Source organism: Gouania willdenowi, chromosome 6 (genome assembly GCF_900634775.1).
Source record: "Gouania willdenowi chromosome 6, fGouWil2.1, whole genome shotgun sequence".
Lineage (NCBI taxonomy): Eukaryota > Metazoa > Chordata > Actinopteri > Blenniiformes > Gobiesocidae > Gouania > Gouania willdenowi.
The window spans coordinates 55,507,834-55,533,501 of record NC_041049.1 but is presented as its reverse complement, the minus strand read 5'-3'; the positions used below and the strand labels follow the sequence as shown (position 1 = coordinate 55,533,501).

At 40.5% G+C, this 25,668-nt stretch overlaps 1 protein-coding gene across 1 annotated transcript in view; it reads right to left on the bottom strand.

Moving 5' to 3' along the window:
- Positions 1-2,824, bottom strand: part of smpd3 (sphingomyelin phosphodiesterase 3) — a 71,920-nt gene extending 69,096 nt beyond the window's left edge. The window contains exon 1 of the mRNA XM_028448777.1: positions 2,572-2,824. The gene's annotated coding sequence lies outside the window, so the exon portion shown is untranslated. The remainder of the gene's footprint in view (positions 1-2,571) is intronic.
- Between the last annotated feature and the right edge of the window lie 22,844 nt (positions 2,825-25,668).

The window sequence follows — 25,668 nt, the reverse complement described above, 5'->3', positions numbered from 1 at the left end:
TTTTAAGGTGGCGGGAAGGGGGTTGCTGAGACCTATCTCCAGTTTTCTTCATGTGCTAGGCTGGGATACACCCTGGACAGGGTGCCAGTCCCTCACAGAGCAACACACACACACACACACACACAGACAGACAATCACTCATACACATTCACTCTTATGGGCAATCTAGAGAACAATCTAGAAACAACGGACCTTACCGGAAAAAACAATATGAAGCTTGGAGTGAGCTAGGGCTGGGCAATACATCAAGATTCTAGAAACATCATACAAGTATATAATATTATACTTACAATACAGTCAAACAGTGTCCTTCTTTACAATTTTTCCATATTTCTGAGATGTATATTTTATAGCTTATTTTGTATTAAGATCGTTGTTTTAAGTGTGGCTGCTTTCATTAGTTCTCAGAACAGCATGAAACGCACAGTTAGATGGGTTTCTAAATGCGTTCTAACCCAGGCCTTCCCCTAAACAAGCCACACTACAGAACTCACTCATACGTGCTGTTCCTTAGAGGAGAAAAAGCCAAAAGTGGCACATTTTGTGCAGCTGTTTGTTAATAAATGTTTCTGTGTGGGATTTTTCATCAGAACATTTAACCCAGAATTCTCATTCTGGTAAGACTTTATTTTTTTATTGAGATAAAAATATCGAGATTCATATCGTATGTATCGCCATTTTGAGAAAACATCGAGATAACACTTGTGTTACTGGTGTCAACAACATGTTTCCTCTGGCATCTTTAGTTAATAATGAACATATATATATGGTGTAAGGAACAGGTCACATGCCATGTGAATAGAGGAAAGGTTATTCCTTTTACCTTTTCCCTCCCAACCACTAAAACTAACAGAACTAATGCAGTTCTATTATACAAATATATCCAATAGAAGGTCTGGATTGAAGCAGTTAATTTGACTCATGAGGAGATGTCAAGAAAGTGAGACAAGATTAGTTTTTGGACAATGTTTAAAGATGTCAAAGTCTCTCACTAGGAGTGTTTAAGCATAATTAGGATTTCAGGGAAAGTAATATTTTATCACCTTTTACCCTGTGATAAATGTTAACATGAGGTACGATGTGTAGTTTCTTGGACAATGAGCAGTTTATGTTTAATTTGAAAGGGCTGTAGGGGAAAAAAAACTAAACAAAACTAAAAATGTGTCAAAAAATGGTATTCCCTTCCCTTCCATTGGTGATCAAATTCATGCACCCACCTAAGATGGTCTATCACTGTTTGTATTGGCATTTAAAAAAATCATTCATCTCTAAATTTTCAGAGCAGAACCATAGCTGGTCTGACCATTAATCACTGCTTTTTATAATTGGCTCTGAGATTCCCAGCAGGTAGTGGTGGCAGAGACAAGCCCACCTTCCCCTGGCAGAACAGATCGTGTGGTGACACTTTCTTTAGAAGACATGCGGAATATGTCAAAAAAAAAAAAAAAAAAGAAGAAGCAAAAAGCCACAAGTTGGAAATCTATCGTCATAAAATAAAAACAAAACGTAATTTAAAATGTTAACCTCTTTCACTTAGAATTTTCCCTTCAGATCCAACAATGACAATCTACAACTAATTCTGAACACATTACTGGATCAGAGGGCGAGGGGTATAAATAAAGAAAATAAGGAATTGGAATGAGGAAACAAGTCTAGTGGGATATAGGGAACAGGAAATGGTAGAGTAGATAGAAGGGTTGAAGCCACACCTACAGTAGATGTTAGACTGTGTGGAAAAGGTAATCCAAAGCACTCCATCAGATTCACCTTTAGTCTCAAACTACTGTATTGTAATCTGGTAGCACTGCAGAACGCTCCGCCAATGACTGAGCAGTGCTTCAGTGTGGAGCATCTATTCAGTGTAAACCACAGAAACCATTGAGAGGACATAAGTGAACAACCCTGCAACCACATTTACCTCCACAGTGAGTGACTTACTGTAGTGTGTGTGTGTGTGTGTGTGTGTGTGTGTGTTTGTGTGTGCCTGTGTGTGTGTGGTGGGTACATTCAGAGGGTCTGTGCTTGCATTTTCATGGATCCTGAAACTCTGAGTGTGTGTGTGTTTGTGTGTGTGTGGGGGGGCATTCAGAGGGTCTGTGCTTGCATTTTCATGAAACTCTGTGTGTGTGTGTGTGGGGGGGGGGGGGGGGGACACAGAGAGGGGGGAAGGGGAGCAAATACATGTGTGTTAGTGGTGTGTGTGTGTGTGTATGTGTGTGCGTGTGTGTGTGCGTGTGAGGGTCAGAGAGGGAGGAAAAGGAGCAAATACATGTGTGTCAGTGTGTGTGTTGAGGGGACAGAAGCATGTCCGACTATTGGCTCATGCAAATATAAGTCAAATGTTTCACCCAGGCAGGCACCAGGCAAGGTTTAGGCGCGGCACACACACACACGCGTGCATTTCCATACACGCGCACGTGGCCTGATGCTTAACGATAAAACCGTGCATCTCCTGTCACACACGACTAACACAGATGTGTTTTCTTGAGCCTTACTTTTGACACATTAGCGTGTGATAATAAATAAAGGTGTAAAAGTCTCCACACAGAGACAAAGAAACAGCTGACTTACTGTCGGTCTCCCCCATATGGTCTCCGGCTCCGTGCCCCTCTACTCTGGGCTCCTCGTGCCGAGCGCAGATCAATGAGGAGGAATTCTAGCGTTCACGGACCAGCAAACGGACACGGACAACCAACCGACGCGCAGACCGACCGTCTGACCACCCGAAGGGTCAGAGGGATAGTAGAGTGCAGGACGACTGATAGTCTGCCCTAAACCACGGGCAGAGTTGTCTCTTCAGCACCACGCCACTTTGAACAGCTCCGCTGACGTCACTGCAAAGCTACAACGCCACGCCCACTCCTCTAACGACCGCCCCCATAAGGGGGGTGGGTCAGGAGGGTACAATATTATTTTTTGGGTGTATTTCTAGATTTTACTTGTACTTAAGTTCGTTTTAAAAGAAGTAATTTGTGCATTTATACACCCAACCGTTATTAAAATCATAAGTTTTTTTGTTTTAAAATGATCAACGGACATTGTTTAACTACAAAAATGAAATGACCTGACAATAATTAAATGCATCACATCATAGCCAACCAACCAGACTTAATATTATGCAACACCTCAAAACAGCATTGAATGCCGATTATTTTCTCAATTTTATTTATTTTTTAATTTTTTAATTTTTTTTAATTTTTTTTTTTTACTGTCTGCACATGCTGTCGAAAGTCAACATTACATGAAGTGCAATCTTTTTTCTCAGTTTCAGAGTTAATAGATTTAGCTATAGCCTGAGGAATGCTTTTCTTTTGAATGGAATTAATTTGTTAATTTATTTAAAAGTATTTGTACATTTTGGAAAAACCTTTTATTTTACACCTATGCCTTTGTGGAAAATAAATTAAGTTCAAATTGTGGAAGCTTTGGTCTTTTCCTTTTTAAGTTTATACATGAGATGTTTACTGTATGCAAGAGAACCGTGGCAAGATTTATTACCAAAAATAAACACGGGGTGAAAGTAACTATGAATTTTACTTTGAGTAATATTTAATTGAACTACTTTTTTACTTTTACTTGAGTATGTATGACTTACTTGTACTTGAGTACAATTTCAATCAAGTGATAGTAGTAGGATATATCAGCACTCTTTTCACCTCTGATTATTATTATTATCAGTATTTACACAAACTGTAATGACAAAATAAACATTCCAAAATGTAATGAATTTAACAAAGTTAAATTGTAATATCCCTTATTGAAAGAAAATATTGTTCACAACAATAACAACGCAATCTCAATTCATTTTTCATTAATTAATTCATACAACACACTTCTCTTCTTTATACCTGCTTATCCTGTACACAGCGTTGAAGGAGTTGGTGGAGCAAATCCGAGCTGACCCACATAAGAAACACGAACGTCAAATAAATCAACTTTAGACATGATTTAATTGTTGCTTGTAAATAGTACACTAAAAACTAGGAAACAAACACATACTGGCTTCATGATCGCCGTCTACTGGTTCCTAAATAATGGAAATTTGTATAACATCCTACAACTTCCCCACCTCGTATGCACATGCACTGCCAAACCACATTTGAAAGACTGCATTTAAAGCTTGATTATCTTGCATGTATGTTTTATAATAAATTAGGTAATAAAAAATTGATATTTAAATGAATACTGTATCTAAATACTTGTATAGTTATCTTGTTAGTTTTTTTTGGTTGAGCATACAAGTGTGTCATTGTCAAAGCCAAACACTGGGATGGAGTCATTATGACAGATGGTGTCATTCGTTCAGAGTTTTAGTTTTTCTTGCAGGAAGTCTGAAGATCACACGTCCAGTCGTTTATTGCAGAGTGTGTCAGGCTGTAAACTTTGTCAGTTTTAATCATAGGATACAACAACGTGTTTAGCCGACAGAGATCTGGCCTGGTCCAACCATGGTCTCCGTCTTCCTTCCTATTTTTATTTATTTGTGGTGGCACTATGCTGGGGTTGAATGATTTGTATTTTTGATAAAATTGAGTTCTTGCATCCCTCTTTTTGTGCAGCATTTTTTGTTTTGCTCACATATTTACGAATCTGTGACCGCATCAGATGCCTTGCAATTGGAATTTGTGTCAAATCATTTTATCAGTAACAGTTTCAATGGCACATTTGAGAAAATACCTGAGGTACTGCATTGAAATGGAATGCTTTGGAGTTAATGTGAAATGTGGAATAGGAAGAGATTTACACTAATAGTGAAATTTTGTAGTAATCCTCAGGGAATTAATTTTACGCCGTGTGTGTGTGTTGGGGGGGGGGTTCAGGCCAGCTCTCGTCGTGACATCATTTAGAAATGTTTGCTTCCAACAAATAGCTCTGTCACACTTGCAAGAACATTTCTACTCCCTCTGTTCACTCTTATCCTTATAGAATCTGAATAATCTGTCTACATTTGTCACGACACTGGCACAGCAGATTAGCACCACATTGTACCAACATCATGACCAAAATGGCTTTGCTTTCATCTTTTATTTTACTCTCCTCCCTGAGCCCTTTAATTTTGTATTTCCTTCCTCTCTCAGGTGGAGCACTGCCTTATCTTTTACATCTTTTTACATACAAAAAAAGAGAAGCTAGTTTACCTTTTCTTAGGAAAGGCTGGTGATGGTCATAACTATGCAATAAAATAAAGGGATTCTTATGTAGTTGTAAACAACAAATGCAAAAAAAAGTTTAGTGCAGCACAGAGAAATATACTGGAATCTCATTAGCTGTATGATATGACTGACTATTCAAAAATATTGCCTATAAAGCTATTTCAATTCAAATGTGACAAAAGCTGTGTGCTGGAGCTTTGAGCACATATTCATTCGATCGCAGGTTGGTTTACTACTGCTAGCAAAGAATTACTACAAACTTGAATGATTAAAAACTCAGGCAACCATGGCACAACTGGCTCAGGCATCATCTGACATCAGAGCGATTTATTGTACGGAAAAGACAAGGAGGAGGGCGGGCTTAAGAGTTTCACCGCTTTGTGATATTTGAGCCATGAGCCTGAGGCGTGACCTCTGGAGTGCTCGGCAGTCCTGCAGACAGAAGCAGCATAGATTAAGGAGAGTAGAGGAGTGCTTTAACAATGAATTTGGGACACGAGGGACTGCGTAGTTTTATTTTAGTTGTGTGATCTCTGAGTCAGATTGTGTCTCAGGAGATTTCCCTTCCAATACAGCTGCAGCACCTGGCTTCTGTAAGTGGCAGAAAGCTTTGAAAACCTCTACATATAGATTATTTTTCTTAAAGTCTTTTAATTCAATTACAAAAATAAGTGGATTGCGACCAAAAGCGATTCAGTAGATCAAGAATTAGGTATAAAGCTTGTGCTATTATTGTAAAGGTTACATTTTGAGTTGATTACAACATTTGATGGCATTAACTTGTTATTTGTCTTTTTCTAATAGCACAATGTTTAAAGTATTTACCCTCCAAAAAGGAATCAGATTAAAGTTTAATTTTAATGTCCTCTTTTTTGCTTTTCCTCTGTTTTGTTTTTAGATTGTGGACATAATCTGCTCCTAAATTCCTAAAGTGTAAGCATCACTGTTGGTTGTAATGAATTTCGAAAATTAGTTCAAACTAATTAGTTCTCTTTACATGTATGTTAGATTAATTGGATCATCGAAATTGGCCCCAAGCAAATACTCATTAACCAGGATGTTGAAGGTCGCAAAGATGAATAAATGAACGATTGCAACAAAGAATTACAAGTCAAACAATAAGCTGGTAATGTGAACTGTTTTTGCTGTACTTTAGTCAGTTTTCTACCAAAAACACCAGTCTAGGTTGCAGAGATATGTGATAGTTCTCCTGAATGATTCTATATTATATTTTTTTTAGGTTAAATTATACAGCACATGCATTAGCAATACACATTGTTTTTTTTTAAAAAAAAAAAGACATATGAATGAGAGATTACAAAAAGAGGTCATGTTATGACAGTGTGCATTGTGGGTAGCTTTTTTGCAGTCTTTCTTGTATGTACAGAAGAGAGCCTTGTGTCAGGGAGCAGAAGGGAAAGTTCAAATTGTATGGTTTCTGTGGAAAGCAGTCAGCGGGTGGTCGAGAATTCAATGTTGACGGCTGACTCTGCCAAGAAATGTATTTCATGAAATGCGTCTCCTTTTTATTGCTGTGTAAAAAAAAAAAAAATCCATCTGAGTTTCATGGTTGAGTAGTGAACCTGGACGCACCTGAAGAAATTATATATAAAATATTATATTTTCATTTCCTGAAGAAAATGCAAGTGAGAATGCAGGTGTTGGCCCGCGTCGCACTGCATTAGCTAGCATTACCACAGCATTAGCTTAGCATTAGCATTTACCTAGTATTAGCCTAGAATTAACATTAACCTAGCAATAGCATTAACCTAGCATTACCAATAACCTAGCAATAATATTAGCCTTGCAATAGCATTAGCCTAGATACAACATTAACCTAGCATTAACACTAACCTAGCTTTAGCCTAGCATTAAGATTAACCTAGCATAACATTAGCCTAGCAATAGCATTTAACCTAGCAATAACCGCTTTAGCCTAGCATAAAGACTAGCCTAGTAGCATTAACCTAGCATTAGTATTAGTCTAGCATTAGCATTAACCTAGCAATAACATTAACCTGGCATTAACACGAACCTAGCATTAACATTAGCCTAGCAATAGCAGTAGCCTCGCAATAACACTAACCGAGCATTAACACTAACCAAGCAATAGGCTAACATTAACTTAGCATTAAGACTAACCTAGCATCTTAGCAATAGCATTAACTTAGCAATAGCATTCGCCTAGCATTAACACTTACCTAGCATTAATATTAATGTGTTCCATAATATGTTTTGTTATATTGTTTTAATTCTGTCGTCCAATGTAGCATTTTAATATTTGGAGTCAAATGTAAAGTGCATTTCAAATTAAATGTATCATTATTATTATTATTATTATTATTATTATTATTATTATTATTATTATTATTATTATTATTATTATTATTATTATTATCAGCCTAGAATTAGCATTAACCTAGCATTAACGCTAACCTAGCATCAGCATTAGCCTAGCAATAACACTAACTTAGAATTAAAATTAACCTAGCAGTAGCATTGGCCTAGCAATAACATTAGCCTAGCACTATCATTTTGCCTAGCAATAACACTTTGCATTAGTCTAGCATTAAGACTAAGCTAGCATTAGCATTAGCCTAGCATTAGCCTAGCATTAGCCTAGCATTACCCTAGCAATAGCATTAGCATTGCACTAGCTTAGCAATAGCATGTGTCTAGCATTAACACTAGCCTAGCATTAGCATTAGCCTACCATTACCCTAGCAATAGCATTAGCATAGCAGTAGCCTAACAATAGCATGTGCCTAGCATTAGCACTAACCTAGCATTAATATTAGCCTAGCATTAGCATTAATCTAGCAATAGCATTCATCTAGCAATAGCATTAACCAAGCATTAGCAATAACCTAGCATTAGCCTCGCATTAGCCAAACAATAACATTTGCCTAGCATTAGCACTAACCTAGCATTAGCATTAGTCTATAATTAGCATTAATCTAGCAATAACATTAACCAAGCAATAGCATTAACCTATAACTTGCTAAGAAATAACCTAGCAGTCCTTAACATTAGAAATATGGTTGCAAAAGGTTGAAATGCTTTGAATGTATTAGCTGAACATGTTAAAGGTTGAATGGGTTGTAATTTGTTTGCAAAGATTTTAAGGTTAAAACTGGGGCAGCTCCACTCTAGCTTAATGAGTTGTCCACTCTAAAAATGGAATCAGAGCTGAAAAGTCAATGCAGTTTCACAAAAAAATGAACAACTCAAAAAGTTTAAAAGTACGAGCATAAATCTTGGAAACTTTCTGAACGTTTTGAAAACTTATTTGTCAAAATCAAATAAACAGCGTAGAAGGAGTTAACGAGGAGTTTGCTTCTTATTAGGAAACACACCCTAACTTCATTCTTCCACGACATCCAATCACAGCAACAAATCTCTGTCATACAGCGTCCAATCTACAGCTCTCCTGAGGATCAGCACATTTTCATTCATCTCATTGATGAGGACTCCCATCAGCCATTAGCGGGAGGCCGCTTTAGAGATTAAACCTGAGGCATTGTTCATTCATGAACAAAGTCCCACTGAGAGCAAAGTCTTCCACAGGAGCACGTTTTTGTAACAAAACCATTATTAATGTCTCTGTGTTGTTACTGTGCGAGGTTAACTTTTAGATATTTTCTGATTACGTTGAAAGAACTTTGAGTAAGTTTTTGTAAAAAACATTTCTGGATGTGCCGCAAGTTACTCAAACTATAAAAAGTTGAATTTCACTTTATTATTGTTTTAATTTTTTTCTGTTTTATTTTAGGACATTCTTATATCTTCATTACATTAATTAATAATCTCTTTTTTTTTTGCATTGTTTTACTGTATAGTATTTTGTACTTTTGTGCACAATTAGGATGATAATATAATACATGTGTTTTACTTGTACTTGTAAGCAGGGGTGGAGCAGAGAGTGAAAAAATGAGTGTGTTTTAAGGGCAGGGCAACCGTTGACTCCCTATTTAGTTTAATAAATTGATTTACTACAACCATGATAAAGCTGTTGTAATTAAGTCAGTGATGCTCAACATGTGGCTCTTTATGTCTTAATTTCAATTATTATTTCCCCAGATAACCTTAAAAGGGGGAAACTTTAAAATCCCTTTTTACTTTTTTCTTTGGCCATTTTGTAACTTCCTTTGTCCCATTTTTCCCTCTTTTCCAAAAAATTTGACACTTTCTTTTTTAAAGATTTTAGCTTTCTTTTGCCAATAAATATCCCTTTTTCCTAATTTTTGTCCATGTTTACATATTCTTTTTGACAGTTTTATCAAATTTTGGTTGATTTTTTGCCACTTTTCATCCAAATAAGCTACACCTTTTGCCCAAAAAATAATTCCTTTTTCCTCTACATTTTGCCTTTTTTTGTTTCACATTTTTGCCCTTTTTCACTGTTGTTTGCCACATTTTGCTCATTTAAGCTGCCTTTTGCTATTACATACCACCTGTTTCCTCTTTTTTGTCTATTTTTTTGCCACTCTTGACTGCTTGTGGCTCATTTTAGTCACTTTTCACTCTTTACTTGCCACATTTTTGCCACTTTTGGTAAAAATTTTGCCTTCGGTTACTCATTTTTTTGTCATTTTACTTACACTTTAATAACTGTGAACTCCTTGTTTACCTTCTTGGAACAGCAGCTTTGTCAAATGGCTGGCTGTGATTGGCTTGATCACCATTCAATCAATCAAACTGGACCAGTATGATTTCAACAATTAATCCTTTTGTGAAAAGTGAGGGGGATGAATTTTTGTTTTTATGAAAGTGCTGGTGTCGCATCCCCCGCTTCCCCAATGGGTGAGACGCTCCTGGTTGTAAGTAAAGAGTTGGATTGAAGGTTCTCCTTTGTGGTTGCACTTCTATTGAGTATCCAGGGAACTGGTGTGTCCTTTGAATCACAATAGATATGTGCTTTGGTGTGTAGTTACAGTACAATGTTTGATTGGTTGGTAAATGCTTTTCAGTGAACAGGCTGAAGCCTTGTAAACAAAGTGACTGCATGGTGTGATAAGAGCACATCAGTTAGACTAGCACAGTTATCTTTGTAACAGCAGGATGGGGCTCCTGCACAGACAACATGCTGCTCCGCTGCACTGCAGAGAGCTCAATGAGAACATGATCCAAGAGAAAAATGATTAGATCATAACTGCTCTTCCCTGCAACTAAGTTAATGCTGAGTATGAAGAGGGATTAAAGGGCTAAATCTTGACAAAGTTTTTGTTAAAATCACTACAAATCAATTATTCTGACACTATACTGTATTGGGGATTTGTTTTTTGATTTTAAAAAAAACCAAAAAAAACTGCCTTATATAATATTTATAATGTAAGGTGTTTTTTTTTTTTTTTACCCGGTTCTTTTGTTGAGCAGCTCGAGGACAGATTTCCAGTTGTGAAAGTAATGAATAACAAGTACTTTTGTACTTTTTCAAGTATATTTCTGTAAAAGTAATTTTACCAATCGTCGCTGAGTAAATGATTATATTTTGTTTTTAAATGACCAACGAACACTGTGAAACTACAAAAGGTGAAATGACCAGACGACAATCATTTTTTTTTTTTTTTTTTTCTCTTGTCTGCACATTCTGTCGAAGGTTAACACTACAAGAAGTGCAATCTTTTAACAGCAATGCATATTTTGTTATTGCAATTAAATAAATTTATTTATTTCATTGCATAATTGTGACCATCACCAGCCCTCCCTAGGGAAGGGTAAGAAATACTTTATTAAAGGGAGGATGTAAAAAAAGAGAGGGCAGTGTTACACCAAGGTGAGGGGTTGGAGAGGGGTGGGGAAGTTAACAGGGAAGAGGAATACAAGATAGGAAATGGAATGGGTGGGGAGTAGTCGATAGATTTCAAGTGATGCGATGTGAAATTGTGGTTGTGTATATTGTGCTTATTGTTGAGTTATCAAGCCAGTTTGGTGACCAGTGTGCGGCTTAGGAATAATGGTGGTGGCTGTGAGCAGAGGAAGAAGTGAGTGGAAATTCCATAGAACAGGTATTTGGGAACAACGTGTCTGTGGTTGAGCCCAGTATGAGTGTTATCCCACAGCCCAAGGCCAGTGCATCCATGACAAATGTATTTCCAAGAACCGCCACTGCAAAACCCACGAGCCGCCCCCGGGCCCCGGAAGCAGCCAGGCCAGCAGCAAGAGCGGGAGACCCGGGGGCCCCCGGCGACCACCACACGGCCAAGCAGCCCCCCGAACGCCCCCAAGATCCCAAACCGAGAGGCAACCATCGCCCCCCCCATACACACCCGAGAAAGCCCCAAGGAGCCAAGGACCCAGCGCACCACGCCACCAATCCAACCCCCAACCCCCAGACCCCCCACCCCATCCCCCCCCACCCCCCCCACACCCCCGCGCCCAACCCCCCGAGGGGAGGGCCCAGAGAGCTCCCCGCCCGAGACCCCAGCGGAGGAGCCAAAGCCCACGCCCAGCAGACGACCAGAGCCACGCCGAACGGGCAGCCGGCGGGCACCCGCCGCCGGGCCCAGAGCCAGCAGGGACCCGACCCCAGGCCAGAGGGACCCGGAACGAACGCAGCACCAGGAGCAGCCCGCCCAGGGAGGACGACCACACCCCAAGCCGCATAAGGCACCAGGGGGCCGCCGGGAGTCTCCCCGTCGGCCCCCAGGCACCCCAACCTAGCCCCCCATGGCGCCCCAAATCACCTATTGTTGATGTCGCCCGCGCCACGGGCTTTAGTTTTTTTATTTATTTATTTATTTTATTTTTTTAAAAGCCAGGGCCCCCTCCAAGGGCCAAGCCAGACCGCCTTGTGCATCCCCAGCACCCTGCCTCACGGGGCACTGCCCAAGCAGGGGCCGTACCATTAGGTATGCAAGGGCGCGGCACGCGGCACCCGCCCCGAAAGACCCCCGCCAGGACCGGCCCGGCCAGCCAGCCAATCACCCCGGGCCCCAGGAGCACCCCCCGGGACCAGGACCCCCCAAGGGCAAGTCCCCGGGCCAAGCCCCCCGGGACGCACCCCCCACCCCCGCCCAGGACCCGGCCACAGCCCAGCAGGACCGCACAGCCCCGGACAGCCCAAGGCCAGCAGCCCAGGGCCCGCCGCCCCCCGGGCAGCGCCAGCCACGGAGCAGCGCCACCCACCGGCCCGCGAGCAACCGGCGATCCCCACCGCGGGGACGGAGGCACCCCAAAGGCACACATCAAGTGCGGAACCGCAGCCCCGAGCCAAAGATGCCCCGGACCCACCCACCAGTCCGCAGATGGCAGGACAGACCCACCAGGCGGCCGACAGCAACCTCCACCACCGGAACAGCTAGCGCCGCCCCCCAGTAAACAGCATCGCTCCGAGGCACCTAGCAACCCCGCCCCAACCCCGGTGAGGACACCAGCACACCCCCAGCACACCCACCCCCCAAACCGGCGAGGCAGGCCGCCCCAGGCCCGCACACCGCGGGGCCCGCCCCCAAGGCCACCAGCCGACGAAACAAGCACCAAGCCTCACCCAAGGGGAGGAAGCGTCCCCGCGCTCCACCAGGCCGACACCGCCCGGAAAGACCCCGCAAGGAGAGACCCCAGCAAAGCCCCCCCGAGACCCACCGCCACGCCCGACCACACCATCCTGATGTATTTTCACTCTATGTAGTGGCCCAGCCACCAACAGAGGGGCCAGGCCCCCACCGGAGAGGCCCAAATATGTGAGCCAACCCACCACCCTGTTATGGTGCCTCTCCATTCCCCAATGGAGAGGCACTTCCCTATCCCCTGTGTGAGTGTGTGTGTTCAGTGAATGTATGGGGTGTAATTAAAAGAAGGGGGATGGAGGGGAGCGGTGCTCCCCATCCTACCTCTGTGGATATACGTGTATGTGGTGTAATAGGCCGGAGGGTGTAAGTGAGGGTACACCCTCCGGGGGGTGGCATGTTGAGGTGTGATTAAAATTGGAGGGATTAGTAGGGTAACTAGAGGTGGGAGTGCCGCCCCCACGCCACTACATAGTGACACAGGTGGCGGCCCCCTCCACCCCCAGTCCCACCATCCAGCCCCCCAAGGGTTGGGTATGGGTGTGTGGTGCATACGACCAGACGACAATCAAATGCATCACATCATAGCCGACCAATCAGATTAAACGTAATGCACCACGCCAAAACAGCTTTGCTTATTATTAATTATATATAAAAATAATATAATAATATTATTATTTTATTTTGAATTGTTTTATTTTATTAAAAAAAATTTTTTTACATTTTGACAAACCTTTTATTTCATACAATGTCTTTGTGGAAAAGAAATCAATTCCAATTGTGCAAAATTTATACATGACAGTTTAAAAATTACTGTATGCAAGGCAGCCGTGGCAAGATTTATTACCAAAAATAAATGCAGGGGGTGAAAGTAACTAATAACTTTTGCTTTGAGTTCTATTCAATTAAGCTACTTTTTACTTGGACTTGAGTATTTTAATGTATGACTTACTCGTACTTAAATGAGTATATTTTCAATCAAGTAACAGTACTTCTACTTGAGTAGGATATATCAGTATTTTTTTTCTGTCATTTTTACTTTGTCCAAAGGGCCTAAAGGTCCAGATTTGGGCCCCGGGCTTTGAGTTTGACACGTGTAGATTATTGGTTAAAATGTCAAAGCTACAGCTCAAAACAAGATTGTTTCTGTCAAATCTTACTTGTTGAGTGCTACACAAGAATGAAATTCAATCACCATGTTGCTGAGAAAGATTTTCCATCCGGACATTTTCGGTGAGCAGTGAAACCACATAATAACATAAATAAACACTGGAAATATAACTACTCTGTAACAGCTGTAGATGAAGAAAGGTGGCATAAAAAAAACCCCCACTGTGGATGTTTGAATTTCTAATTAAAAGTGAAGTCAAACTGGAAACTTTCTGTTTGCCAAAGCAAGTTTGGCCACGTCAGAAGCCTCACCAGTTTATCTGCCTAAATTCACTGATTTATTCAAGCACGCCGCAAACATCAACAACAGGCAAATATTAGTGTCACTGTTTGATCAACAGAAACACAACTGTGAGTTACGAGTCTCAAGGTCAGTGTGAGTGACAACAGTGATTCATTAGAGGACATGCAAGGCAACACATTGTGATCATAAATTTGTCACAATTATACAGTGAAAGGAGGCTGTGTGTGCTCGCGGGGCGTCCAGACATGAGAAACAGCTGTGGCACAGCAGCAAACAGATGTAAAACAGAACAAGCTCAGCAGTAAAACTGTCCACCCAGTGTGTGAATTAACGGGCACTTGAACCCACGCATCTCTTTCCATCCACCCTGTCATTAAACGCAGGGATGGTGCAGCGTTCCCAGATTTTCCTTTGGTAAAAATATCTGCAAGCTCTGAGTCGCCTTGTCATTAGAAGATCTCTTATAGCAGCAAGCCCTGTCCCACCCAGTGCACACACACACACACACACACACACCTCACCACACTGCCCTCTGCCATCAGCCCAAACCTTCGAAGTTTAAATTAAACATCACCAACTTAAACGCTGAGTTGCTTCTTTTTCAGTAGCTGCAAACATCAGGCTGCCCTGTAGTTACAGGCAGCCACGTTGAACACATCTGTGAAATTATGCATCATAGGGAACATAGCTTATTTTGAATTTGTTACAAATAAGGGCAGTTCCTGGGCTTGCAGTAGCGTTTTTTTTTTTTTTTTGCACATATGCTATTCTTCTATTCTTCCCCACCTTTTCTATTTCCTGTCTTGAGTCTCTCCTCCCTGCTCCCTTTCCCCTCCCCTTCCCCCTCCCCCTCCACTTAGGTGTAACACTGCTCTCCCTTTTTATATCCTCCCTATAATAAAAGATTTCTTACCCTTCCTTAGGGAGGGCTGGTGATGGTCACAATTAAGCAATAAAATAAATCAATGTATTTTATTGCAATAACAAAATATGCATTGCTGTCTCATAATGATTGCACTTCCTGTGGTGTTGACCTTTGACAGCATGTGCAAAAAAAACAAAAAAAAAAAACAAATAAGTTTTAGTGTGTAGTAGGAATGTGCGATATTTTGTTGTTTATGATTTATCGTCAAAAACATTCTCACCGGTAAGAATATGTCATCCCACGATATAAACGATCAATTCCCATGTCGGAAATTAGCGAGGGCCACGGGCCATTTGTCCCTCAATTTAGCCAAGAATGCCCCCAATAAAAACATTGTTCCACGGGCTAAAACTGCCCCTGTTTGTTGTCAACAATCTATTATTCTCTAGAGCGGAACACTGTTTATGGAAGCTCTACACGGTGTGCACTGATTTTTTTTCTTCATCAACTTATATTTTCGAGCATTGGTTCCCAAACGTCTCACAGTCCAGTACCCCTTCAGACATTTAAAGTGAAGCCATGTACCCCCTTACTCCTGCACACATAAAAAAACACATTAACGTAATGTGATATACAATGTAGCCCTGGAATTTGTCTAATCTGTAAGCACACAAGAAAATGTCTCATTCAGAATGATCATGTTTGCTTTATTTAATTATACTGGCATTGAGAGGATGATTAGAACTCTGCAATGTTTGGCTGAATTTGAGAAAGTTTGAGTCTTTAATTGTTATTCGTGCAAAGTCTCTTTATGTATTTTGTTTTCCTGTTTGTCCAAGATGAAAATCCACTTTCACACAAGTACATGGTGAGAAAGAGCATCAAGTACATTTGGCTAGCACAAAGCTAATGTAGCTCTTGTCAAATTTTTGCTCTTTTTTGATAAGATTGTTTTTCTGTCACTGTGATGGACTGGCGCCCTGTCCAGGGTGTACCCCCGCCCAGCGCCCTATGAGAGCCGGATATTGGCACCGGCAGACCCCCGCGACCCTGTTAAACGGGAATAAGCGGGTATGAAAATGGATGGATGGATGTTTTTCTGTCACCACTAGAGGGTAGTCTAACAAAGGCCAATGTGTAACTTGTGGCAATGCATGGAGGCTCCTGACTGATGCTCTATTTATATTCTAGTTTCCAAACACAATTTACTGACATTTGTAGCCCTTTTGTGGTAAAATAATTATCTAATATTTGAATGTTTCAACTAAAATATTCAAGATCTTTTTTTGTAAAAAGGAACTTTAAGAGTTCAAAGTCTTCATGGTATTTCTTATTGGATATTGTATGGGGGATGATTGAAGTGGCAAAGATAAAACCTTGGAGTTTTTCCATTATTATTTAACAACATTTAGACAAACTGAAGAAAATCCGATCGTGTAGTGCGGAGATGGGAATTTCTATCAAAGAAGGAGCCACAAAAATGTGATTGTCTGATCAGAGGGCCACATTATCAACATTCTTGTCAGCATTTGGAATAAAGACCAGTCTGAGCACAGGAAAGAACACATTTTGTCTTTGTAGTCCTTTTGTAAGGGCTTTCTTGGTGTTTTTGAGTTTCTAGACACTTTGTGTTTTTGTTTATTTTCTTGTCAGTATGGGGAATTTTTGTTGGCTTATTGAGTCATTAAGTGTGTTTTTGTTATATTTTTGTGTTACTGTGGTAATTTTGTGTATTTTTCTGTCATTTTGTGCATTTTTTTTTGTGTCTTTGAAGTTCTTTTGTATATGTTGTTTTTTTTTGTAGTGGTTGTTTAGTGTGTCTTTATCATTTTGAGTACTTTTGTTGACAATGTGTGTATTTCGTTGTTGTTTTCTGTGTTTCTGGAGTTTTGTGTGTTATGGTGAGTTGGGCCGCCTGTTGCCTATGAATGGTGTAGATAGGTTTTTTTTTTATTTTTTATTTTGCCTACAAATATTAAACATTAGGGCTGATCTATAGAAATTAGAGCAACAGCATGAATATGGTTTGAATGAGTTCATTTATATGGTTTTAGACAGTTTCAGATGGCTGATCTGTTGCTTGTTTGTGAGCCAAAAGTGGTTAACTGCACAATGGTTGAAAGAATGAACTAACAGATTGACGTTTCCAAGTATTTCCACACTTCACACAGACAGATGCTGATAAATATATGGTCACCACATTACAGCAACCACTGTAATCAGAATCAGAATCAACTTTAATGGCCATTAGGGATGTAACGATTCACTCAACTCCCGATACGATTCGATTCACGATACTGGGTTCACGATACGATTCTCGCACGATTTATTTTACAAAATGGGACTGTAGAGAAAAAATTTTTTGGGGAAAAAAACGAGAAAATACTGTACTATTTTTCTTTTATTTTTCATTGTCAAAAGAATTCCTTGATAAACTATTCAAAACAATGCAATTTAACTAAAAATAAATCTTGAATGAAATAAATAAAGGAATAATACAAATGAAAATGAAGCCTATTAATTTAAATTCTGGTTCTATAATAAATAATGCAAAACTGCATAATAGTTCTTTTTCTTTTAAAAGTGCAACTGAAAATGTATTTTGTGCCTTAACAATTGGACTTTAAAAAAAAAAAAAAACCGTGATTGCACTTATTTACGTCATATTTGTTTGGACCAGCAGAGGGCGCTGGTAACACAGTGGTCGGTTGGCATGCAGATATTTTGCAGTGAAGAAGAGAAGCTATGTTAGCAGACAGAGCTAATAAAAAAACGTGACTTTTACAGATATTCAAGTAATATTACAGATATTCTTTCGGTGCTAAAGGGGTAATGAATCATTTATTAACATATTTAAGAGTAGAAGGCAGCCAAAAAGAAAGTATTAGCAGACTCCGCCCGCCGCCTACACTTGTGGATAGCGCCCTCTGCTGGTTAAAAAAGTACTGCGATTCAATTTTCAGAAAATCGATATCAACCGTGATACCTATGAATCGATTTTTACCTGCCTTACGATTAATCGTTACATCCCTAATGGCCATGTAATCTATGTTATACACATAATGAATTTGACTTGGAATTTGACTGTGCTCTCTCTAACAATGTAAACATTAAATAATAACAATCAACTAGAAAAATATAAACAGTATTTAAAGAATAAACTCACAAAACACAACACGGGGTCAAATCAGACATTCAGACAACTGACAGAACTTCAAAAACGCTGCAAAGCCTTCTCTGAATGCGAAGACTGAAGTCAAAATATAAAATTAGGTGTGATGTGGGTGAGAATCTACAAAGGAGAGGAAAGCCTGGTATGAGGGAGGGTTAAAGACTGGTGTAAATACACCCTTAAATTAGAAAGGAAGGCCAGATGCAATCTCCTGCTGGTCCCTGAGGTCCCTCCTCCCCTCCTTTTCCTGTTCATTCCTCCTCTCGTCTGCGACAGAGAAATATACAGAGGCTCATTCACTGTTATTTCAAAACTCCTCATTATGTTAAAAAAAACAGCCATTGTGGCCAAAAAGTAGGCTACAGTTGATGTGAAGGAGAAACTCATTTCATTATTCTGTACAGTTTAGTGCTGGTGTATTTTCACTCATCTGGATCAGATTTACTAAGTATTTAGGCTGCGCAAATATTTCTTCAAGGCAGAACCTCTCGGGACTCCTGCTAGCAGCAGCAACTTTTCCATCTGTGTGTTAACGCCAACACCACCACCAAGTGCGTTCAACCCTTCATGGGTTCAACCCTTCAGTGAACCAAGGAAAATGTATCTGCAGGCTATAACACATTCCATACACAAAGCAACTATCGTAAATGTGCTTTGCATACTTAAAGTACAACAGTTAAATATAAATCGTAAAAACTTTTCTGAAGTTTGCATGTTTTTTCTATTCTTGCAGGAGTTTTATAATCTGACTTCTTCTCACATACCAAAATAAGAGCACTCAGAGTGAAAACCACCACCAAGCGCCAAATCTTCTCTTTGTCAGATATTGGTCGTTACCTGGATCAGTGATCCTGATCATGGTACCATGATCATTCATACTTTAAAGGCTTGAAAGACATTTCTATCCCCATTAATGATACATTAGGTCCAAATGAATGGGCACACCCATTTTTTCGTAAAATCGTGATTAAATGCGCAAACCGGATCCAATTCCAATGACACTCGGTGAGGTATATGAGGAACTAACCAGACAAAAGTGAATCAGACTTCATAAATATTGGTCAATTACAAACCAAAATATGAATTTTAAAAATGTTGCCATTGATGAGACATAGGGCCTAATGAATTTTTTATGAAAATCCCAAGTCTAAAGGCATATGGTATATATTTGGTTAAAGGTTTGTGAAAATCCGTGAAGTACTTTTGATGTACCACAATCGTGCTAACAGACAAACAAAAACAAATAAATGCTGATACAAATATTACCTGCTTGGCGGAGGAAAGAAATTCATAGTTAAAATTACATTAAAAACTCTTTGACACGAGAACAAATTTCAAAATATATTTAAATACAAAAAAAATCTGAAGATTTCTAAGGGTTTAAATGTGAACATACAGTACATGCAAAATCTCTAACACTTTAATGTACCAGTAGTTCTATTTGTCTTAAGATATGTACAGTAGGTGTATTACAGGACATTGGTGTGAATGCCAACTTGTTTTATACAGTTTAGTTCATACAGGACACTTTAATTCATATTTTCATGTATGTTTAAAAAAAAAAGTCATAACCACAAACACACGTTTACTAAATTTGATAAACTTGATCAATTTTTAAAACTTGAATGAACATAGCGTAGCCTATACACACTAGGGTTAGAGGATAAGGCAATACTGATATACGTACGTAATAATAAACTTTCTTCAAAGAGCACTTTTCAAAACACTTTACAAAGTACTTTCCAGAGACAGCCATACATGATAAAATAAAATATAGGGTATTGGCCAAAGATTAAAACAGTTTAAGAAACAGAAATAAAAACAAAGTTTTAAAACAAAGTTAGAAGTTACTTAAAATCAGAAAAGGCTCTCCGATTTTAACAAGTCATTTGAATATTGTATGTATATTATATACTGTATGTATATATTTAAATATATTATATATAATACTAGCATGTATGCTAGTATTTGCTACTAAGCAAAACCATGTCTACCTCCATAAAGAAAGGCTGGTGTGACAGAGCTCTACACTAACTTTTTCAGCACCTTTTTTTTTGACATTCACACCCTTTTTTGCATGCTAATGAATAGTTGACTTAACTGGCGTACCGTAGTTTTGTATAAAGTTAAGATTGACAATGACTTGAGATATTTGCAAAATCTTTTCAGGTTTTAGTGTCAATATTAGGTTTTTCTGCAACAAGCAGTGGCGGAAATAACAGATCGTTTCTTTTATATCATTTTAAAAGAAGACGTAACCATTTTTTTTTTAAATAACAGCAAAGCATAACAACAGATTACATGTATTCTGTTTTTTTTTATTTTGCATAAAGGCTGTGCTTGAATTAACTTAACAGTAGCATAACTTCACATCTGCATTGCTTCACCCCATGGAATTAAATTCAGAGGGTCCAGCTCTTATAGTGGGGTCTCCTAACCCTCTTCCCCTGGTCAGGGGTCTGCAACCTTTACTCTCATGGGAACTATTTTGCCTCATCTCACCTGGATTAATGTCCTCCTGGAGCCGAAAAAATACCTTCTCAATGAAGACAATACAGTGAATTAAATTAGATTAAATATAATAATGTTTGATTTCATTTGATTTGATTTATATTGATCATGTAAATGGAAACTTAAAAACAGTTTGAAATAAAAATAAATAAATTGACATCAAGAAATAAAACAGTATCTTTCATCTTCAAATTCTTACACATCTCAGTTCACATGAACACGATGTTACATAAAGAAGATTTTTTTTCTTTTAGTTAATGTATTTGAAAGGCTACAAAAAGTAACTTGAATTTGATAACACATGATCATATGATCAGCGAAAGGTTAATTGCTAATTTCTTGCCACACATAAAACATGCATATTTAACTGGCACATCAATGGTTCAATGAATCTGTCCCCACATGATTAAAATCTCTTTTTTTCTTCCAGAATAGTGTTTTTGTTTGTTTAGTTATCTTACCAGGGATTTTAAAGGAGCAGGAAAGTTGATGGTCTGTAGACGTTGCAGGAAGTGAAGTAGGAAGGTGCTGAGTTATTGCACAACGTGATTTATTTTAGGTTAACAAATTGTTATATCTTGATTTTATTTGTCATTAATCATTAATAGCCTCTGTAAAAATAACTATTTATTTCAATAGTTTTTTTTTTTTTTTTTAAAGCTATAGGGAGCCATTGCAAAAAAGTCAAAGGGCCACATTAGGCCCCAGAGCCGCAGGTTGCAGACCACTGCCGTGGGAGAACCACAGCTGAACATCTGGCCTGACATAGTCCAACAGTTGTCGTCCCTCCATGCTGATTCTGATGAGCTCTATTGCTGAGCTCAGCACGTTCTTCCTTTTTACTGCTGCCCTCAATGTGAGCGCTCACTCAGTGAAGGGCTCATTATGCCTGGCTCCGTTTGCGGACCGCACTCACTCTAAAGGAGCGCATTGGTGTATATACTCGGCGGATTCATCGTTACATTACCTGCAGCCAAGTTGCGTGAGCTCGCACCGTCTCCTCACCCGCAGCGCGTAGCGAGAGAGAAAAAAGTGCACTCTGTGGAACGTCACAAAGCGCTCAGCCACTCCTTCTAAAATGAGGTCATCCACATACGCACTTGCACAGATAGATACAATTTTCACTCGCACACACTGAAAATATACTCGCATATGCAACCATTTTGGTCGCAGTCTCGAGCCCTGTGTGACCCCTAGCAGATTAACACACAACATTAAAGGCCTATTTAAACCACTCCCGTAAATCCAGACTACTGGAATCTTGTTACCTCACAAAGCCACTACTGTATATCTTCTACAGTTGCATTACATTCCGATGACATACACAACACAAATAGCCAAATGTGTTTTCGCTTTTGTTTAATATTTAAATACTATAAGTATTAAGTAGAAACTTGATTAATGTAATGTGCACTACAATCATCAGCAATGCTTACAGTAGCACAGATTATGCCATTGAAGCACAGCTGCAGCACTAATGCTGATGGAGATGGAAAGAGGGCAATGGAGAAGATTAATGCTCTCGAGACATGTATGTGAAGTAATGTGCATGCTGGAAGCTGATTGGTTGTTCCACCAAACTGCCTGTGTAAAACTCTGAAAAACATCTGGTCTGCTTATCTGTAATGTCATTATGAGTTCATTGCATGACTGTAGTTTAACACTCGGTAATAGTTTTAACTATAGACAAGGCATTAGCAACAGTTTTATGATTAGCCACTTTTTGATGCTGTAATGCAAATGATTTTCTGTAGTTCTTATTCATGTATTTCATGTATTCATAGTTTAAACTTACTTCACAGCCTCGAGCCCCAAGACGGCGAACCCAAAGACCCACCCCCGGGACACCCCCATCCCGAGGGCCTGGCGCCTCCAGCCAGCAGACCAACCAACCTCACATACACCCACCCAGCACGACCTCAGGGAAGGCTCCAGCACGGTCAAGGCCCCATAGCTCACCCTTCCCTTCCCCCAAAGCCACATGCCGGCCCATGCAGTCCCCCAAGTGAGTCCGGGAGGTGGGGGGCGACCCGGCCCACCGCGCCAGCGGCATCTTCAGCGAAGGCATGCCTCAGTCAACCAGGCCAAACCACCCCCAGCGCCACCCCATCCCTGACCCCCCCGTCCCGGAGCCATGGGGGCAGGAGAGCAACATCAAACAGCCCACGGACCATGAGAGCACCCGAAAGGGATGTACGCCCACGCAGAGGCACCCAAAACACCCCGGCATCCCACCCAAGCCACCCAGGTCAAGGCCACTCCACAAGCCCATGGAGGTCCAGGTCTACAGTTAGATCAGTGTTATTAAAGAGTGGTGCTGGCAGTTGCTTTCAGGCTAGATCATCAGGCTAAAAATTAAAAATCAAAATTTAATGCAATTAGAAAAGGAGCAAAGCAGGTTATTTTATTTTTTCTGAGAGCAGACATCTTTTCCATGGAAATAAGTTCTATGAGGAGATTTCGCCATTGGTTTATGTTTAAGGATTTTTCATCTTTCCAATTCACTAATATTGTTTTTCTGCTATGGCGAGTGCCTCAAGGATGGATTGCGATTGGTTTGCTGAAAGATCAAGCATAGTCAAGTCTCCTATCAGACATAGATTTGGTGTAAAAAAAAAAAAAGGTGACCTGGGGCGCTCTGGGGTGCTGGGTCGGTGCGGCGTGCAGCGTCCCCTCGTTGCCCAGGGTGGCCGGGGCGTGGTCGTTGTCCTTGGGTGAGCTGTTCCCGGTACTGCTTCAGTTTGGGGTCCTTCTGGTCTGGGGTCTGGTCCCTGCTGGCTCTGGGCCCGCTGGCGGTCGTCCGCCGGCTGCCCGTTCGGCGCAGCTCTGGCCATCTGCTGGGCGTGGGTCTTGGCCCCTCTGCTGGGGTCTCGGGCGGGGGGCTCTCTGGGCCCTCCCCTCGGGGGATTGGGTGCAGGTGTGGGGGTGGTGGGGTGGATGTCGGTGGGGGGCCTTGGGGTTGGGGTCAGTGGCGGGGTGCGCTAGGTCCTCGGCTCCTTGGTGCTTTCTTGGGTGTGTATGTGGGGGGCAGTGGGTGCCTCTTGGCTTGGTGTCTTGGGGGCATCTGGAGGGCTGCTTGGCCATGGGGCGGTTGTCTGGGCTCCCTGCCCCCCGCTCTTTCTGCTTGCCTGGCTGCATCATCGGGTCCGGGGCAGCGCTTGGGTTTGCAGTGGCGATTCTACCTTGAATCTCTCCTCCCTGCTCCCTTCCCCCTCCATCTCCCCGCCACCCCCTCACCCAGGTATAACACTGCCCTCTCTTTTTATATTCTCCCTTTAATAAAGTGTTTCTTACCCTTCCTTAGAGAGGGCTGGTAATGGTCACAATTATGCAATAAAATAAATTCATTTATTTAATTGCAATAACAAAACATGCATTGCTATCTAAAAAAGATTGCACTTCTTGTAGTGTTGACCTTTGACAGCATGTGCAGACAAAGTAAAAAATAAAATAAAAAAAGACATAGATTTAGAGATAGAGGAATCCTGCAGTCCAAAATGGAGGACAGTTTTTCAGTAATTAGAAACCAAAACTGTTGAACTGGGGAAAAAATCCATACGGCATGTAAATATGAATCAGCTGTTCCCTGGGTGCACTGTTTTTGCAGTGTATATTAGCACATTTTAATATTATTATAATTTATATGCTTACCTTTAATGAGATTTCTGAGAGGTTCACTCTGATGCAGTCATCCAGGTGGGCATTAGTGAGTTCAGAACTTGGACTTGATAAAATTCATGTCAGAAAAGGCAGATTCGCACAAGTATGTTGAGCCAAACAGGGTAGTATAATTCATGGCTGCTGTGCTAATGTTGGGGTGCTTCTTTGCATCCATAAACTTCCAGAAATCAATTGCAGACTTATGTGACTTCCATCTTCAAATCAACAGCACTGAGACTGAACATCTCACCCATCTGTTCAGAAATGTCAGATATGTCCACATCCATGAAAGGGTTTAAAATGAAACCTCACAAAGTCTGTGAATCAGTGACAGTTCTTCCAGAAATAACTTGAAACTTCGATGTTGTTTGGCCTTTGCTTGGATAGAATTTATTATCTTGTCACAAATAGACTGTTGGTGGATGATGCAATGATTGTTCGAATATTCAGGGTTTTTTTTTCTAGTTTTAAATGAAGCCATTATGCCTCCCTGTCATGGCCGGGCATCCATCAGTTATTGACTGACACCAATTTTTCCAATGGCACATTCTTTTCAGTACAATATTTCTTCACCACATTGTGAATGTCCAGACCACCTTTTGTTTTCAAAGGTAGCAATGTGAGAAATTTCTCTTTAACGAAGAAGTCATCAAACACCATTCTTATGAAACTGAGCTGTGTCGCTTGAGTCAACTGATTCATCACATTGAATTGAAAACCAGACCTATGTCATGTTCCAACTGCCCCTTTGCATCCTCAAGAGCACAGAAACTCTCCTTGCCATCGTGTTCGCACCCAACTGCACCTTTAATATACCAAACAGAATTTCAGGGCCATTTTTGTGATCTTTGAACAAAGAATTAGCCCCAAGAGTCATTGCATCCTTAATAAAAACCCCATCTGTAAAAGTTTTTTTTTTTTCAAAATGATGGGCCACTTTGAATGACTCTTCAGTTGCAGCTTCAGCTCTCCACTGGTTTTGTGAACAGTGATTGCTGCTGTTGCAATCATACTTTCAGCTCGCTCACCTTAGCTAACCGCAGGTTGCTTAGAAGGAAAATGTCGGTCAAACTTCTTGTGAAGTGTGGTAAAGTGCCGCTCCACATTGCCTTTCTTCCCAACTGCAACGCTCATCCCGCAAATCAAGTACACACACCTGTCTTTTACACTTGCAAAGAAATACTCAGTCTCCCACTCTTGATGGAAATGGTACGCCTTCTGTTTTTTATTCAATGGCCATGCCTCACCAGGGCTCACCAGGAAAAAGTTGGTCACACCAGTGCCACCACTGGTGCGACCAACTTTTTCGGTGTACAGCATTGTCATGCATGCTGATGAATAGTTGACTTGCGTACCGGAGTTTTGTATGAAGTAAAGATTGACAA